At 38.2% G+C, this 19,293-nt stretch overlaps 1 protein-coding gene across 5 annotated transcripts in view; it reads right to left on the bottom strand.

The window, feature by feature from the left end:
• Positions 1-19,293, bottom strand: part of SLC4A7 (solute carrier family 4 member 7) — a 125,119-nt gene that overhangs the window by 59,358 nt on the left and 46,468 nt on the right. The gene's annotated exons all lie outside the window — the stretch shown is intronic.

A 19,293-nucleotide genomic window follows, 5' to 3' on the forward strand; every position in this document is an offset into this window, starting at 1 on the left:
CAATTAGGTCTTGCACATCTTTTGTGAAATTCATCCCCAAGTAATACTTCTGGTGCTATTGTGTTGTTTATTTCAGTTTCTGATCGCTCATTGCTACTATATAGAAATACAGTTGATTCTGTACACTGATTTTGTATCCTGTAACCTTGTTAAACTTACTCAGTTCTGTAGTTTTGTAGATTGCTTAGGATTTGCTACACACATATATGATTCTGTAACTGTGAATAAAAACAATTTTACTTCATTTACTTTCTGGATGCATTTCATTTCTTTCTTGCCTTATTACACTGGCTACGTGTGCCAGTACCATGTTGTACAGAAGCAGTGAGAGAAGACATCCTTGCCTTTTCCCAATTCATAGGGAGAAAACATTCAGTCTTTCACCAGCATTTCTAAATGCTCTATATCACACTGAAGAAGTTTTCTAATATTCTTAGTTTGCAAGGAGATAAAATTCTAGAATAGAATTTAGAAAATTTCTAAATAAATAGAATTTGTTAGATGTAGATAAATAGGATTTATCTAAAGACAGTTTTAACTCCTAGCAAACAAGGGGGGTGGAATTTTGTCAAAGGCTTTTTCTGTCTTATTGATATATGGGTTTTTCTCCTTTATACTATTAATGTTTATTTACACTGATAGATGTTTAAATTTTAAACCAACCCTGCATTTCCACTTGTTTATCGTATTAATTTCCTATTGCTGCTATTACAAATTTCCACAAACTTGCTGGCTTAAATAACACAAATTTATTCTCTTACAGTTCTGGAGACCGTAAGTCCAAAATGAATTTTACACAGGGCTAAAAAATCATGGGCTGGTTCTTTCTGGAGGCTCTAGGGGAAAATCCATTTCCTTACCTTTTCTAGCTTCTGGAGGCTGCCTACATTCCTTAGGTCTGGATGCCTCCTCATTCCATCACTATAACTACTGTCTCCTCTCTGACCTTCTGACTCCTTGTGATGAAATCTGGCCCATCTGCATTAATCCAGCATAATCCCCACTTCTCAAAATCCTTTAACTTAGTCACATCTACAGATGCACTTTTGCCAAATAAGGTTAACATTCACAGGTTCCAGACAGTAGGAATATGGACACTGTGGGGGCCACTATTCAGATTACCACCATCGTGATGTATTATCCCTCTTAAGTATTGCTGGATAAGATATGCTTTTATTTTGTTAAGGATTTCTGAATCTATATTCATGAGAAATAATTAGTGTGTAGTTTTATTCTATTGTAACATCTTCATCAGGTTTTGGTATCAGGGAAATGCTAGATTCACAATATGAATGGGAAAGTGTTCCCTCATCTTCAATTTTCTAGCAGAGTCTGTGTTATTTCTTTCTTATATGTTTGATGCCATTTGGGAGTAAATTTCCATTGTGGGAATGCTTTAGACTACAAATTCAATTTCTTTTTATACATGTAGGATAATCCAAGTTACCCATTTCTGCTTAACAGTATGTATTCCTAAGAAACTTCCCCACTTAATCTGAAGTATCAATTTTGTTGGCATAAAATCATTCATAATATTCCCTCCTTATTCTTTAATATGTAGAATCTGTACTGAAAATTTCTGGTGCTGGTCATTTGTATCTTTTTTTCCCTCACCTGATCAGTCTGGCTATTTAGATTTCTCAATTTTATTGATCTTTTCAAAGAACCAGATTGCAGTCTGATTGATTTTTGCTACTATTGGTCTGATTTTTATTTTATTCATTTCTGCTTTCATTTTTATTGTTTCCTTTCTTTTGTTTATTTAGGCTTAATTTGCTCTATTTTTTCCTTCAATTTCTTAAGTTACCAGCTTAAATCATTGATTAGGTCTTTCTTGTTCTGCGTTTTTTAAATTAACTTCTTTATTTAAATTTGTTTGCACTGGGTCTTAGTTGCAACAGGTAGGCTCCTCGGTTGTGGCATGCGAACTCCCGAATTCCCACCTGCGGCATGCATGTGAAATCCAGTTCCTGGACCAGGGATCAAACCTGGGCCCCCTTCACTGGGAGCACAAAGTATCTACCACTGTGCCACCAGGGAAGTCCCTTCTTTTCTAGTATAAAAACTAAATGCTATACGTTTTTCTCTAAGCACTGCTTTAGGAATATCTAACAAATTCTAATATGTAGGCAGTCCTCACTTTGCACAGTACCATGCTAAATGAAACCTGTGTGTGTCAGAACTGTGTCCTCACTTTGCAAGATTTTCTCTCAATTTTCTGCCTATACCGTGTTTTCGTTTTCTTGAGTTCAACATATTTTCTAATTTCTGATGTGACTGCATCTTTAACCCATGGGTTACTGAGAAACTTTGTGCTTAATTTCCAAATATCTGGGCATTTTTCATAATATCTTTTTAGTTTAATTCTATTTGTGGTCAGAGAATACCCTTCCAGTCTTTTTAAATGTATTAAGACTTGCTTTATGGTCTAGAATATGATCTTGGTTAAATCTTCAATATGCAATTGTAAAGAATGTGTATTCTGCTGTGGTTGGGTGAAATGTTCTATGCATGTGACTATCAATCTGACTTACAGTGTTATTTAGGTCTTCTTTATCTTTACCGATTTTTTGATAACTTGCTATTACTGAGAAAGGAGAGTTGCAATCTCCAGCTATACTTGTGGATTTCTCTCTTCCTCTTTTCAATTTTTTCAGTTTTTGTTTCATGGATTTTGAAGCTGTTGTTATATACATTTAGGACTGTTATGTCTTGGTTTCAGCAGTTTGATTTTTATGTAACTTTGTGCAGTTTATCTTCATGTTTCTTCTCCTTGCGTTTTGTTGAACTCCTTGGACCTGTGAGTTCAGACTTTTTATTAATTTTGGAAATTTTTCTGGCACTCCAATTATACATATGATAGACTACCTGATACTGTCCAACAAATTACTGATGCTGTTTATTGGTCTTCAGCCTTTTTTTGTTTCATTTTTATTAGTTTCTATCACAATATCTTCAAAAGTCACTTACCTTTTTTATTCTGTAATTTCAAAGCATCTGTTAATCTTATCTAGTGTAATACTCATTTCAGATATTGCATTTTTCATCTGTATAAGTTCCATGTGGGACTTTCATATATTTTCAGCCTCTCTCTTCTTGAACATATAAAGCATATTTATTATATTGCTTTAACATGCTTGTTTCTGAACTCCATTAACTTTGTGATTTCTGGATCTGTTGTGTTTTTTTTTAACATCTTTATTAGAGTATAATTGCTTTAAAATGGTGTGTTAGTTTCCGCTTTATAACAAAGTGAATCAGTTATACATATACATATGTCCCCATATCTCTTCCCTCTTGTGTCTCCCTCCCTCCCACCGTCCCTATCCCACCTATCTAGGTGGTCACAAAGCACTGAGCTGATCTCCCTCTGCTATGCGGCTGCTTCCCACTAGCTATCTATTTTATGTTAGGTAGTGTATATATGCCCATGCCACTCTCTCACTTTGTCCCAGCTTCCCCTTCCCCTCCCCATATCCTCAAGTCCACTCTCTAGTAGGTCTGTGTCTTTATTCCCGTCTTGCCTAAAGGTTATTAATAATCATTTTTTTAAAGATTCCATATATATGTGTTAGCATATGGTATTTTTTTTCCTCTTTCTGACTTACTTCACTCTGTATGACAGACTCCAGGTCCATCAACCTCACTACAAATAACTCAATTTAGCTTCTTTTTATGCCTGAGTAATATTTCATTGTATATATGTGCCACACATCTTCTTTATCCATTCATTTGATGATGGACACTTAGGTTGCTTCCATGTCCTAGCTACTGTAAATAGAGCTGCAATGAACATTTTGGTACATGACTCTTTTTGAATTATGATTTTCATAGGATATATGTCCAGTAGTGAGATTGCTAGGTTGTATGGTTGTTCTACTTTTAGTTTTGTTTTTTTTTATTCAAACAAAAAGTCACAAAACTTATAATCATCCTCCTCACTTCACTCAGTCCAATATAATTAATTTTTTTCCACCTTGATCTTTTGTTAGAACTTTTATGAATTCATCAGTTTTCCATTAGAGTTCTGAAAATACTTATTCATTCAGTTCAGCAGTATAGTCAGTTACCAGAAGCCTGTACTTTTCAGTCTTTTCCATGAATTCCTTGAAGATGAAACCCTTTTATAGGAACATTTTTGCAAAACCATCAGAGTACACCCAGAACTCTGTAAATGACAAAAGACTTAAAAATGACCATGGTTAAAGATTTGATGAAAGTTCATAATAAGGCAATTGACAAGAAAATTTAGTTAATTCTGAAATATACATTTTAAAGTAATAACTAGAATTATGGCTTTTAATATTATACCAGAACATATAAGATTTTTAGATATTTCATGTTATGTCTGAAACATTTATATTAACATATTTCCATAAAACTAACCCAAAGAAAGTTTAGTATTAGTTGTTTTTTGTTTGCTTGCTTTTTTATACTGCAGGTTCTTATTAGTCATTAATTTTATACACATCAGTGTATACATGTCAATCCCAATCGCCCAATTCAGCATACCACCATCCCCACTCCACCGTGGTATTCCCCGCTTGGTGTCCGTATGTTTGTTCTCTACATCAGTGTCTCAACTTCTGCCCTACAAACTGGTTCATCTGTACCATTTTTCTAGGTTCTACATACGTGCGTTAATATACGACATTTGTTTTTCTCTTTCTGACTTACTTCACTCTGTATGACAGCCTCTAGATTAATCCACGTCTAAACAAATGACAATTTCGTTCCTTTTTATGGCTGAGTAATATTCCACTGTATATATGTACCACAATTTCTTTATCCATTCGTCTGTCGATGGGCATTTAGGTTGCTTCCATGATCTGGCTATTGTAAATAGTGCTGCAATGAACATTGGGGTGCATGTGTCTTTTTGAATTATGGTTTTCTCTGGGTATATGCCCAGTAGTGAGATTGCTGCATCATATGGTAATTCTATTTTTAGTTTTTTAAGGAACCTCCATAGTGGCTGTATCAATTTACACTCCCACCAGTGCAAGAGGATTCCCTTTTCTCCATACCCTCTCCAGCATTTGTTGTTTGTAGATTTTCTGATGATGCCCATTCTAACTGGTGTGAGGTAATACCTCATTGTAGTTTTGATTTGCATTTCTCTAATAATTAGTGATGTAGAGCAGCTTTCCATGTGCTTCTTGGCCATCTGTATGTCTTCCTTGGAGAAATATCTTTTTAGGTCTTCTGCCCACTTTTTGATTGCGTTGTTTCTTTAATAGAGCTGCATGAGCTGTTTATATATTTTGGAGATTAATCCTTTGTCCGTTGATTCGTTTGCAAATATTTTCTCCCATTCTGAGGGTTGTTTCTTCATCTTGTTTATGGTTTCCTTTGCTGTGCAAAAGCTGTGAAGTTTCATGAGGTCCCATTTGTTTATTTTTGTTTTAATTTCCATTACTGTAGGAGGTGGATCAAAAAAGATCTTGCTGTGATTTATGTCAAAGAGTGTTCTTCCTATGTTTTGCTCTAAGAGTTTTATAGTGTCCGGTCTTACATTTAGGTCTCAAATCCATTTTGAGTTTATTTTTATTGTTAGGGAGGGTTCTAATTTCATTCTTTTATATGTAGCTGTCCAGTTTTCCCAGCACCGCTTATTGAAGAGACTGTCTTTTCTCCATTGTTTATCTCTCCCTCCTTTGTCATAGATTACTTGACCATAGGTGCGTGGGTTTATCTCTGGGCTCTCCATCTTGTTCCATTGATCTACGTTTCGTTTTTGTGCCAGTACCATATTGTCTTGATGACTGTATCTTTGTAGTATAGTCTGAGGTCAGGGAGTCTGATTCCTCCAGCTCTGTTTTTTTCCTTCAAGGTTGCTTTGGCTATTAAGGGACTTTTGTGTCTCCATACAAATTTTAAGAATTTTAGTTCTACTTCTATAAAAAATGCCATTGGTAATTTGATAGGGATTGCATTGAATCTGTAGATTGCTTTGGGTAGTATAGTCATTTTCACAATATTGATTATTCCAATCCAGGAACATGGTAATGTCTCTCCAACTGTTTGTATCATCTTTAATTTCTTTCATCAGTGTCTTATAGTTTTCTGCATACAGGTCTTTTGTCTCCCTAGCTGGTTTAATGCTTGGTGCTTTATTCTTTTTGTTGCAATGGTAAATGGAAGTGTTTCCATAATTTCTCTTTCAGATTTTTCATCATTAGTGTATAGGAATGCAAGAGATTTCTGTGCATTAATTTTGGACCCTGAAACTTTACCAAATTCATTGATTATAGTAGTTTTCTGGAGGCATTTTTAGGATTCTCTATGTATAGTATCATGTCATCTGAAAACAGTGACAGTTTTACTTCTTCCTTTCCAATTTGTATTTCTTTTTCTTCTCTGATTGCCGTGGGTAGGACTTCCAAAACTATGTTGAATAATAGTGGTGAGAGTGGACATCCTTGTCTCGTTCCTGATCTTAGAGGAAATGCTTTCAGTTTTTCACCATTAAGAAGGATGTTGGCTGTGGCTTTGTCGTATATGGCCTTTGTATGTTGAGGCAGGTTCCCTCTATGCCCACCTTCTGGAGAGTTTTTATCATATATGTGTGCTGAATTTTGTCAAAAGCTTTTTCCGCATCTGCTGAAATGATCATATGGTTTTTATTCTTCAATTTGTTAATATGGTGTATCACACTGACTGATTTGCGTATATTGAAGAATCCTTGCATCACTGGGATAAATCCCACTTGATCATGTTGTATGATCCATTTAATGTGTTGTTGAATTCTGTTTGCTAGTATTTTGTTGAGGATTTTGCATCTATACTCATCAGTAATATTGGTCTGTAATTTTCTTTTTTAGGGGTACCTTTGTCTGGTTTTGGTATCAGGGTGATGGTGGTCTCATAGAATGAGTTTGGGAGCGTTCCTTCCTCTGCAATTTTGTGGAAGAGTTTGACAAGGACGGGTGTTAGCTCTTCTCTCAATGTTTGATAGAATTCACCTGTGAAGCCATCTGGTCCAGGACTTTTGTTTCTTGGAAGATTTTTAATCACAGCTTCAATTTCATTACTTGTGATTGGTCTGTTCATATTTTCTGTTTCTTCCTGGCTCAGTCTTGGAAGGTTATACCTTTCTGAGAATTTGTCAATTTCTTCCAGGTTGTCCATTTTTTTGGCACAGAGTTGCTAGTAGTAGTCTCTTAGGATGCTCTGTATTTCTGTGGTGTCTGTTGTAACTTCTTTACATTTCTAATTTTATTGATGAGTCCTCTCTCTCTTTTTTTTTGAGTCTGGCTAAAGGTTTATCAATTTTGTTTATCTTCTCAAAGAACCAGGCTTTAGTTTTATTGATCTTTGTTATTGCTTTCTTTGTTTCTAGTTCATTTATTTCTGCTCTGCTCTTTGTGATTTCTTTCCTTCTACTAACTTTGGGTTTTGTTTGTCCTTCTTTCTCTAGTTCCTTTAGGTGTAAGGTTAGATTGTTTACTTGAGATTTTTCTTGTTTCTTGAGGTAACATTGTATTCCTATAAACTTCTCTCTTAGAACTGCTTTCGCTGCATCCCATAGGTTTTGGATCGTCGTGTTTCCATTGTCATTTGTCTCTAGGTATTTTTTGATTTCCTCTTTATTTCTTCAGTGCTCTCTTGGTTGTTTAGAAACGTATTGTTTAGCCTCCATGTGTTTGTGTTTTTTACGTTTTTTTCCCTGTAATTCGTTTCTAATGTCATAGCGTTGTGGTCGGAAAAGATGCTTGATATGATTTCAATTTTCTTAAATTTACTGAGGACTGATTTGTGAACCAAGATGTGATCTATCCTGGAGAATGTTCTGTGTGCACTTGAGAAGAAAGTGTAATCTGCTGTTTTGGGATGGAATGTCCTATAAATATCAATTAAATCTATCTGGTCTATTGTGTCATTTAAAGCTTCTGCTTCCTTATCTATTTTCATTTTGGATGATCTGTCCATTGGTGTTAAGTAAGGTGTTAAAGTCCCCCACTATTATTGTGTTACTGTCAAGTTCCTCTTTTATAGCTGTTAGCAGTTGCCTTATGTATTGAGGTGCTCCTATGTTGGGTGCATATATATTTATAATCGTTATATCTTCTTCTTGGATTGATCCCTTGATCATTATGTAGTGTCCTTCCTTGTCTCTTGTAACATTCTTTATTTTAAAGCCTATTTTATCTGATATGAGTATTGCTACTCCAGCTTTCTTCTGATTTCCATTTGCATAGAATATCTTTTTTCATCCCCTCACTTTCATTCTGAATGTGTCCCTAGGTCTGAAGTGGGTCACTTGTAGACAGCATATATGTGGGTCTTTTCCTTTGTATCCATTCAGCAGGCCTGTGTCTTTTGGTTGGAGCATTTAATCCATTCACGTTTAAGGTAATTATCGATATGTATGTTCCTGTGACCATTTTCTTAATTGTTTTGGGTTTGTTTTTGTAGGCCCTTTTCCTCTCTTGTGTTTCCACTTAGAGAAGTTCCTTTAGCATTTGTTGTAGAGCTGGTTTGGTGGTGCTGAATTCTCTTAACGGTTTGCTTGTCTGTAAAGCTTTTGATTTCTCTATCGAAACTGAATGAGATCCTTGCCGGGTAGAGTAATCTTGGTTGTAGGTTCTTCTGTTTCATCACTTTAAGTATATAATGCCATTCCCTTCTGGCTTGTAGAGTTTCTGCTGAGAAATAATCTGTTAACCTTATGGGAGTTCCCTTGTATGTTATTTTTCGTTTTTCCCTTGCTGCTTTCAGTAACTTTTCTTTGTCTTTAATTTTTGCCAATATGATTATTATGTGTCTCGGCATGTTTCTCCTTGGGTTTATCCTGTATGGGACTCGCTGCGCTTCCTGGACTTGGGTGGCTCTTTCCTTTCCCATGGTAGGGAAGTTTTCAACTATAATCTCTTCAAATATTTTCTCTGGTCCTTTCTCTCTCTCTTCTCCTTCTGGGACCCCTATAATGCAAATGTTGTTTTATTTAATGTTGCCCCAGAGGTCTCTTAGGCTGTCTTCACTTCTTTTCATTCTTTTTTCTTTACTCTCTTTCACAGCAGTGAATTCCAGCATTTTGTCTTCCAGGTCACTTATCCGTTCTTCTACCTCAGTTATTCTGCTATTGATTCCTTCTAGTGTAGTTTTCACTTCAGTTATTTTATTGTTCATCTCTGTTTTTTCTTTAATTCTTCTAGGTCTTTGTTAAACATTTCTTGCATCTTTTCAATTTTTGCCTCCATTCTTTTCTGAGGTCCTGGATCATCTTCACTATCATTATTCTGAATTCTTTTTCTGGAAGGTTGGCTATCCCGATTTCATTTAGTTGTTTTTCTGGGGTTTTATCTTGTTCCTTCATCTGGTACATAGCCCTCTGCCTTTTTGTCTTGTCTATCTTTCTGTGAATGTGGTTTTTGTTCTACAGGCTGCAGGATTGTAGTTCTTGCTTCTGCTGTCTGCCCTCTGGTGGATGAGGCTAAACGATTGATGGGAGGGACTGGTGGTGGGTAGAGCTGACTGTTGCTCTGGTGGGCGGAGCTCAGTAAAACTTTAATCCACTTGACTGTTGATGGGTGGGGCTGGGTTCACCACCTGTTCATTGTTTGGCCTGAGGCAACCCAACACTGGAGCCTACTTGGGCTCTTTGGTGGGGCTAATGACAGACTCTGGGAGGGCTCATGCCAAGGAGTACTTCCCAGAACTTCTACTGTCACTGTCCTTGTCCCCACGGTGAGCCACAGCCCCCCTTCCCTGCCTCTGCAGGAGATCCTCCATCGCCAGCAAGTAGGTCTGGTTCACTCTCCCCTGGGGTCACTGCTCCTTCCCCTGGGTCCCGATGCACACAGTACTTTGTGTGTGCCCTCCAAGAGTGCAGTCTCTGTTTCCCCCAGTCCTGTCAAAGTCCTGCAGTCAATTTCCACTAAGCTTCAAATTCTGATTCTCTAGGAATTCCTCCTCCTGTTGCCAGACCCATAGGTTGGGAAGCCTGACATGAGGCTCAGAACCTTCACTCCAGTGGGTGGACTTCTGTGGTATAAGTGTTCTCCACTCTGTGAGTCACCCACCCACCAGTTATGGGACTTGATTTTACTGTGATTGCACCCATCCTACCGTCTCATTGTGGCTTCTCCTTTGTCTTTGGATGTGGGGTATCTTTTTTGGTGAGTTCCAGTGTCTTCCTGTCAATGATTGTCCAGCAGCCAGTTGTGATTCTGGTGTTCTCCCAAGAAGGAGTGAGAGCATGTCATTCTACTCTGTCACCTTGGTTCCTCCCCTACTTTTAGATTTTAAGGAACCTCCATAATGTTTTCCATACTAGCTGTATCAATTTACATTCCCACCAACAGCGCAAGAGGGTTCCCTTTTCTCCACACTCTCTCCAGCACTCTGTAGATTTCTTGATGATGGCCATTCTGACCAGCGTGAGATATCCCACTGTAGTTTTGATTTGCATTTTCTAATTATTAATGATGTTGAGCATTCTTTCATATGTTGGTTGGCAATCTGTATATCTTCTTTGGAGAAATGTCTATTTAGGTCTTCTGCCCATTTTTGGATTGGGTTGTTTGCTTTTTTGATATTGAGTTGCATAAGCTGCTGGTAAATTTTGAAGATTAATCCTTTGCAAGTTGCTTCATTCGCAAATATTTTCTCCCATTCAGAGGGTTGTCTTTTAGTCTTGTTTATGGTTTCCTTTGCTGTGCAAAAGCTTTCAAATTTCATTAGGTCCCATTTGTTTATTTTTCTTTTTATTTCCATTTCTCTAGGAGGTGGGTCAAAAAGGATCTTGCTGTGATTTATGTCATAGAGTGTTCTGCCTATGTTTTCCTCTAAGAGTTTTATAGTGTCTGGCATTACATTTAGGTCTTTACACCATTTTGAGTTTACCTTTGTGTATGGTGTTAGGGAGTGTTCTAATTTCATTCTTTTACATGTAGCTGTCCAGTTTTCCCAGCACCACTTATTGAAGAGGCTGTCTTTCTCCATTGTATATTCTGGCCTCCTTTATCAAAGATAAGGTGAGCATATGTGCGTTGGTTTATCTCTGGACTTTCTATCTTGTAACATGGATCTATATTTCTGTTTTTGTGCCAGTACCATAATGTCTTGATTACTGTAGCTTTGTAGTATAGTCTGAAGTCAGGGAGCCTGATTCCTCCAACTCCGTTTTTCGTTCTCAATTTTGCGTTTCCATACAAATTGTGAAATTTTTTGTTCTAGTTCTGTGAAAAATACCAGTGGTAGTTTGATAGGGATTGCACTGAATGTGTAGATTGCTTTGGGTAGTATACTCATTTTGACAATGTTGATTCTTCCAATCCAAGAACATGGTATATCTATCTATTTGTATCATATTTAATTTCTTTCATCGGTGTCTTAAATTTTCTGCATACAGGTCTTTTGTCTCCTTAGGTAGGTTTATTCCTAGATATTTTATTCTTTTTGTTGCAATGGTAAATGGGAGTGTTTTCTTAATTTCAATTTCAGATTTTTCATCATTAGTGTATAGGAATGCAAGAGTTTTGTGTGCATTAATTTTGCATCCTTCTAATTTACAAAATTCATTGATTAGATCTACTAGTTTTCTGGTAGCATCTTTAGGATTGTCTAGGTATATGTCATCTGCAAACAGTGACAACTGTACTTCTTTTATGATTTGGATTCCTTTTATATCTTTTTCTTCTCTGATTGCTGTGGCTAAAACTTCTAAGACTATGTTGAATAATAGTGGTGAGAGTGGGCAACCTTGTCTTGTTCCTGTTCTTAGTGGACATGGCTTCAGTTTTTCACCATTGAGGACGATGTTGACTATGGGTTTGTCATATATGGCCTTTATTATGTTGAGGAAAAGTTCCCTCTATGCCTACTTTCTGCAGGGTTTTTATCATAAATGGGTGCTGAATTTTGTCGAAAGCTTTCTCTGCATCTATTGAGATGATCATATGGTTTTTCTCCTTCAATTTCTTAATATGGTGTATCACATTGACTGATTTGTGTATATTGAAGAATTCTTGCATTCCTGAGATAAACCTCACTTGATCATGCTGTATGATCCTTTGAATGTGCTGCTGGATTATGTTTGCTAGTATTCTGTTGAGGAGTTTTGCATCTATGTTCATCAGTGACATTGGCCTGTAGTTTTCTTTGGGACATCGTTGTTTGGTTTTGGTATCAGGGTGATGGTGGCCTCGTATGAGTTTGGGAATGTTCTTCCCTCTGCTATATTTTGGAAGAGTTTGAGAAGGATAGGTTTTAGTTCTTCTCTAAATGTTTGATAGATTTCACCTGTGAAGCCATCTGGTCCTGGGCTTTTGTTTGTTGCAAGATTTTTAATCACAGTTTCAATTTCAGTGCTTGTGATTGGTCTGTTCATATTTTCTATTTCTTCCTGGTTCAGTCTCGGAAGGCTGTGCATTTCTAAGAATTTGTCCAGGGCTCCCCTGGTGGCGCAGTGGTTGAGAATATGCCTGCTAATGCAGGGGACATGTGTTCGAGCCCTGGTCTGGGAGATCCCACATGCCGCAGAGCAACTAGGCCCGTGAGCCACAACTACTGAGCCTCCGCGTCTAGAGCCTGTGCTCCGCAACAAGAGAGGCCGTGATAGTGAGAGGCCCGTGCATCGCGATGAAGAGTGGCCCCCACTTGCCACAACTAGAGAAAGCCCTTGCACAGAAATGAAGACCCAACACAGCCAAAAATAAAAAAAAATTTTTAATTAGAAAAAAAAGAATTTGTCCATTTCTTCCAGGTTGTCCATTTTATTGGCATATAGTTGCTTTTAGTAATCTCTCATGATCCTTTGTATTTCTGCAGTGTCAGTTGTTACTTCTCTCTTCTCATTTCTAATTCTATTGATTTGAGTCTTCTCCCTTTTTTTTGATGCATCTGGCTAATAGTTTATCAATTTTGTTTATCTTCTCAAAGAACCAGCTTTTATTTTTATTGATCTTTGCTATTGTTTCCTTCATTTCTTTTTCATTTATTTCTGATGTGATCTTTATGATGTCTTTCCTTCTGCTAACTTTGGTGTTTTTTTGTTCTTCTTTCTCTAATTGCTTTAGGTGTAAGGTTAGGTTGATTATTTGAGATATTTCTTGTTCTTAAGGTAGGATTGTATTGCTATAAACTTCCGTCTTAAAACTGCTTTTGCTGCATCCCATAGGTTTTGGGTCTTGGGTCATGGTGTTTTCATTGTCATTTGTTTCTAGGTATTTTTTTTGATTTACTCTTTGATTTCTTGAGTGATCTCTTGGTTATTAGTGTATTGTTTAGCCTCCATGTGTTTGTATTTTTTACAGATTCTGTCTTGTAATTGATATCTAGTCTCACAGCACTGTGGTTGGAAAAGATACTTGATATGATTTCAATTTTCTTAAATTTACCCAGTCTTCATTTATGACCCAAGAAGATATGATCTATCCTGGAGAATGTTCCATGAGCACTTGAGAAGAATGTGTATTCTGTTGTTTCTGGATGGAATGTCCTATAATTATCAATTAAGCCCATCTTCTTTAATGCATCATTTAAAGCTTGTGTTTCCTTATTTATTCTCATTTTGGATGATCTGTCCATTGGTGAAAATGGGGTGCTAAGTCCCCTACTATGATTGTGTTACTGTCAATTTCCCTTTTATGTCTGTTAGTATTTGCCTTATGTATTGAGATGCTATGTTGGGTGTATAAATTTTTACAATTGTTATATCTTCTTGGATTGATCCCCTGATCATTATGTAGTGTCCTTCTTTGTCTGTTGTAATAGTGTTTGTGTTAAAGTCTATTTTGTCTGATATGAGAATTGCTACTCCAGCTTTCTTTTGATTTCCATTTGCATGGAATATCTTTTTCCATCCCCTCACTTTCAGTCTGTATGTGTCCCTAGGTCTGAAGTGGGTCGCTTGTAGACAGCATATATACAGGTCTTGTTTTTGTATCCATTCAGCCAGTCTATATCTTTTGGTTGGAGCATTTAATCCATTTACCTTTAAGGTAATTATTGATATGTATATTCGTATTACTATTTTTTTAATTGTTTTGGGTTTGTTACTGTAGGTCTTTTCCTTCTCTTGTTTTCCTACCTAGAGAAGTTCCTTTAGTATTTGTTGTAAAGCTGGTTTGGTGGTGCTGAACTCTCTCAGCTTTTGCTTGTCTGTAAAGGTTTTAATTTCTCCATCAAATCTGAATGAGATCCTTGCTGGGTAGCGTAATCTTGGTTGTAGGTTTTTCTCCTTCATCACTTTAAATATGTCCTGCCACTCCCTTCAAGCTTGCAGAGTTTCTGCTGAAAGATTAGCTGTTAACCTTATGGGGATTCCCTTGTGTGTTATTTGTTGTTTTTCCCTTGCTGCTTTTAATATGTTTTCTTTGTCTTTCATTTTTGATAGTTTGATTAATATGTGTCTTGGTGTGTTTCTCCTTGGATTTATGCTGTATGGGACTCTCTGTGCTTCCTGGACTTGATTAACTATTTCATTTCCCATTTTAGGGAAGCTTTCAACTATAATCTCTTCAAATATTTTCTCAGTCCCTTTCTTTTTCTCTTCTCCTTTTGGGACCCCTATAATTCGAATGTTTGCACGCTTAATGTTGTCTCAGAGGTCTCTGAGATGGTCCTCAATTCTTTTCATTCTTTTTTCTTTATTCTGCTCTGCAGTAGTTATTTCCACTATTTTATCTTCCAGGTCACTTATCCGTTCTTCTGCCTCAGTTATTCTGCTACTGATCGCTTCTAGAGAATTTTTAATTTCATTTATTGTGTTGTTCATCACTGTTTGTTTGCTCTTTAGTTCTTCTAGGACCTTGTTAAACTTTTCTTGTATTTTCTCCATTCTATTTCCAAGATTTTGGATCATCTTTACTGTCATTTTTCTGAATTCTTTTTCAGGTAGACTGCCTATTTCCTCTTCATTTGTTAGGTCTGGTGGGTTTTTATCTTGCTCCTTCATCTGCTGTGTGTTTCTCTGTCTTCTCATTTTGCTTAACTTACTGTGTTTGGGGTCTCCTTTTCGCAGGCTGCACGTTCGTAGTTCCCATTATTTTTGGTGTCTGTTCCCAGTGGCTAAGGTTGGTTCAGTGGGTTGTGTAGGCTTCCTGGTGGAGGGGACTAGTGCCTGTATTCTGGTGGATGAGGCTGGATCTTGTCTTTCTGGTGGGCAGGTCCATGTCTGGTGGTGCGTTTTCGGGTGTTTGTGGCCTTATTATGATTTTAGGAAGCCTCTCTGTTAATGGATGGGGTTGTGTTCCTGTTTTGCTAGTTGTTTGGCATAGGGTGTCCAGTCCTGTTGCTTTCTGGTCGTTGAGTGGAGCTGGGTCTTGGCGTTGAGATGGAGATCTCTGGGAGACTTTCGCCCTTTGATATTACGTGGAGCTGAGAGGTCTCTTGTTGACCAGTGTCCTGAACTTGGCTCTCCCACCTCAGAGGCACAGCCCTGACACCTGGCTGGACCACCAAGAGCCTGTCACCCATATGGCTCAGAATAAAAGGGAGGAAAAAAAAGAAAGACGAAGATAAAATAAAATAATGTAAAAGAAAATAAAATTAAAATAAAAAAGATTTTAAAAAAATTTTTTAAGAAAAAAAGAAAGAAGAGAGCAACCAAACCAAAAAACAAATCCACTAATGATAACAAGTGCTGAAAACTATACCAAAAACCTAAACAAACAAACAAATAAAATGGACTGACAGATCCCTAGGACAAATGGTAAAAGCAAAGCTATACAGACAAAATCACACACAGAAGCATACACATACACACTCACAAAAAGAGAAAAAGGGAAAAATATATATATATATATAGTTGCTCCCAAAGTCCACCTCCTCAATTTGGGATGATTCGTTGTCTATTCAGGTATTCCACAGATGCAGGGTACATCAAGTTTATTGTGGAGATTTAATCCGCTGCTCCTGAGGCTGCTGGGAGAAATTTCCCTTTCTCTTCTTTGTTCACACAGCTCCCGGGGTTCAGCTTTGGATTTGGACCTGCCTCTGTGTGTAGGTCGCCTGAGGGCGTCTGTTGTTTGCTCAGACAGGACGGGGTTAAAGGAGCAGCTGATTTGGGGTCTCTGGTTGACTTAGGTCTGGGGGAGGGAGGGGTACCGAGTGTGGGGCCAGCCTGCGGAGGCAGACACCAGCATGGCATTGCGGCAGCCTGAGGCACGCCGTGTTTTCTCCCGGGGAAGTTGTCCCTCGATCATGGGACCCTGGCAGTGGCAGGCTGCACAGGCTCCCAGGAGGAAAGATGTGGACAGTGACCTGTGCTTGCACACAGGTTTCTTGGTGGCTGCAGCAGCAGCCTTAGCATCTCATGCCTGTCTCTGGGGTCTGCGCTGATAGCCACGGCTTGCGCCCGTCTCTGGAGCTCCTTGAAGCAGCACTCTTAATTCCCTCTCCTCGCGCACGAGCAAACAAAGAGGCAAGAAAAAGTCTCTTGCCTCTTCAGCAGCTCCAGACTTTTTCCCGGACTCCCTCCTGGCTAGCTGTGGCACGTTAGCCCCCTTCAGGCTGTGTTCACGTAGGCAACCCCAGTCCTCTCCCTGGGATCCGACCTCCGTAGCCCGAGCCTCAGCTCCCAGCCCCCGCCCGTCCCAGTGGGTGAGCAGACAAGCCTCTCAGGCACCGATCCTCCATGCGGGAATCTCTCCGCTTTGCCCTCTGCACCCCTGTTGCTGTGCTCTCCTCCGTGGCTCCAAAGCTCCTGCCCCCCAACGCCACCCCCATCTCTGCCAGTGAAGGGGCTTCCTAGTGTGTGGAAACTTCTTCCTTCACAGCTCCCTCCCTGAGGTGCAGGTCCCGTCCTTATTCTTTTGTCTCTGTTTTTTTCTTTTGCCCTACCCAGGTACGTGGGGAGTTTCTTGCCTTTTGGGAGGTCTGAAGTCTTCTGCCAGCGTTCAGTAGGTGTTCTGTAGGAGTTGTTCCACATGTAGATGTATTTCTGATGTATTTGTGGGTAGGAAGGTGATCTCCACGTCTTACTCTTCCGCCATCTTGAAGCTCCCTCCTCCCTCTGGATCTGTTTCTATTGATTTATTTTTCTCTTGGTTATGCCTATTTTCCTACTTCTTTATATTCCAAATAATTTGTGGATGTCAGATATTGTGCATTTCTCATGGTTAGGTGCTAGGTTTTACTGTATTTCTTTTAGTAGTACCAGACTTTCTTCCAGCATGCAGATACTTGAAGTCAGTTTAATTCTTTCAAGACCTGCTTTCAAATTTTTTTTTTTCTAGCAGATCCACTGCAGCCTTTAGTGTAAAACTAATTTAGACCTACTATTAAGGCAATACCCTTCTGAGACCTCTATCTAATGCCCTATATGTCACAAGGTCTTTCCACTCTGACTGGTGGGAACACATCCTATTCTCAGTCTTTGCGTGAAATCCAGGAATTGTTTACCATACTGCTTTCTGGTGGCTATTTATCAAGCTTCAGGTAGTTTCCTGTCACACATACCCAGACTAGTACCCAGCCAAAGATTTAAAAGGATCCTTCTTCAGACCTTTAGAACACTCTCTGTGTGTAGCTCTCTACTCTCTGGCACTCTACATCTTAAATCCTAACCTACTAGGCCTCCCCAAATTCTAAACTGTCTCCTCAACTCTGAGAGCCTGCTACACTCTGTCTGGGTTCCGCATGCTGTGGCCTGGAAACTGTCTCACAGGGAAGAACTCAGGACCACAGGGGTCATCTCACTTGCTTCCCCTCTCTCAGAGCTCAGCATCCTATGCTGTCTGTTGTCCATTGTCTGAAAATTACTGTTTCATATATCTTGTGCAGTTTTCTAAGTGTTTAAAATTGGAGGGCAAATTCAATTCCTGTTATTCCATCATGTCCAGAAGCAAAACACCTGTGTAATCTCTTTTTGGAGAGTGGGGGGATGAAAGAAGGGACTTCATAGCAATTTCTAGGATACAGATTGGAGTTAAACCCAAAATAAACCCAATTCTGTGGCATAAAACTTTTCTAGGCATAATTACTCTATGAAAAAGTTACAAATATTTTCTCCACCAAATTTATTTTCAAACCACTATATTTAGACTTCATATTTCAGACCTCAGCTTGAACATTAAACCACCTAGCCAGGTGAACATATAAACATACTTACAGTCTAGTAAGCCGCATTCCTATAAAAAATATGGTGTGCCTTTTTATTCAGAATGAAATAGAGAAGCATACTGATCCACTCACAAAATAACAGCAAAATACTTCTCAACTACCAATGTCATCAAAGTCCACTAATGATGCTTTCTAAAATTACTGATTTTTCCTTCACCAGCGACATATTTTTGTTAGCTATATGACCACTTAATAGTTTATTAGGCCATCAGTATCTCTTAGTACTGGCTAAGAGATTCCCATCATTTAGCCTAAGTTTAAATTTCTCCATCTATATAATGAAAACAATAATACCTATCTTTAATTTTTTAAAACTGCTGAGAAGGTTAAGTCAAAGCACGTTGTCAAGGGCTTGGTGGAATACTTAGCAAAGAACTGGCACTTAATATTTTACTAGGCCATCAGTATCTTCTTTCTTATGATCCTGACATAAGCTGTTAGTATACACAGTAATTCTTTCCCTCTTTACCTCGTCAAAAGAACTTTCCTTCAGCACAGCACACAAGTGCCTGAGGGGGTGCAGCTCACATGGCTCCTCGAAAATGCACACACTAGGACCTATGGCGTAGATGGCCATATGGGCCATGATGTCCTAAAAAACCAGTGACGCCCTACATGTCAACTGAGTGCAATGTCCTGCTCAAGCCGCACGGCTATTTTTTTGGGCTCTCGCCTTTCCAGCTTTCAGGGGCACTTAAATAACTACTAATCTTTATGATCAGATAATAATTCGTTTTCCTCTACCATATGCCTTTTTTGCCTTCTGAGATTCCCATCATTTCCTCTGTCTACTGGCACTTCTTTATTGCTCTGCTTTCAAACAAAAATTCTGTCCTTCTGAAGACAATACTATTAAATCAAAGCACTCTTTTCTGCACAGATAACCAAGTAATCCAGCTTTATGGATAAAAATCTTCTGGCAAAAAATGTATTTAAGAATGAAAAAAAAAATTTTCAATCTCTTCCAGGAGCCTAAGGATTCCAGATATTTGTTCATTGCATATGTTAATTGTGAAATATATAATAGAGAAAAGGAAATAAAAACCCTCCTAAATTGCATTTTAAGTGTCAATACTCAACATTTACAATTCCAAGGCTGGAATACAATAAAGAAACCAAAGCCCCTTACTTTTTTCACTCATCCTAAGTAGATCTTAACCTATAAACTAAGCATTTTTCTTGTAGAAAAAATATTCTTACTTCAATTAGTATTCCTCAATGCAT

This window comes from Monodon monoceros, unplaced genomic scaffold (genome assembly GCF_005190385.1).
Source record: "Monodon monoceros isolate NGI ecotype Baffin Bay Population unplaced genomic scaffold, NGI_Narwhal_1 Super_Scaffold_3, whole genome shotgun sequence".
In the NCBI taxonomy this organism is placed as follows: Eukaryota; Metazoa; Chordata; class Mammalia; order Artiodactyla; family Monodontidae; genus Monodon; species Monodon monoceros.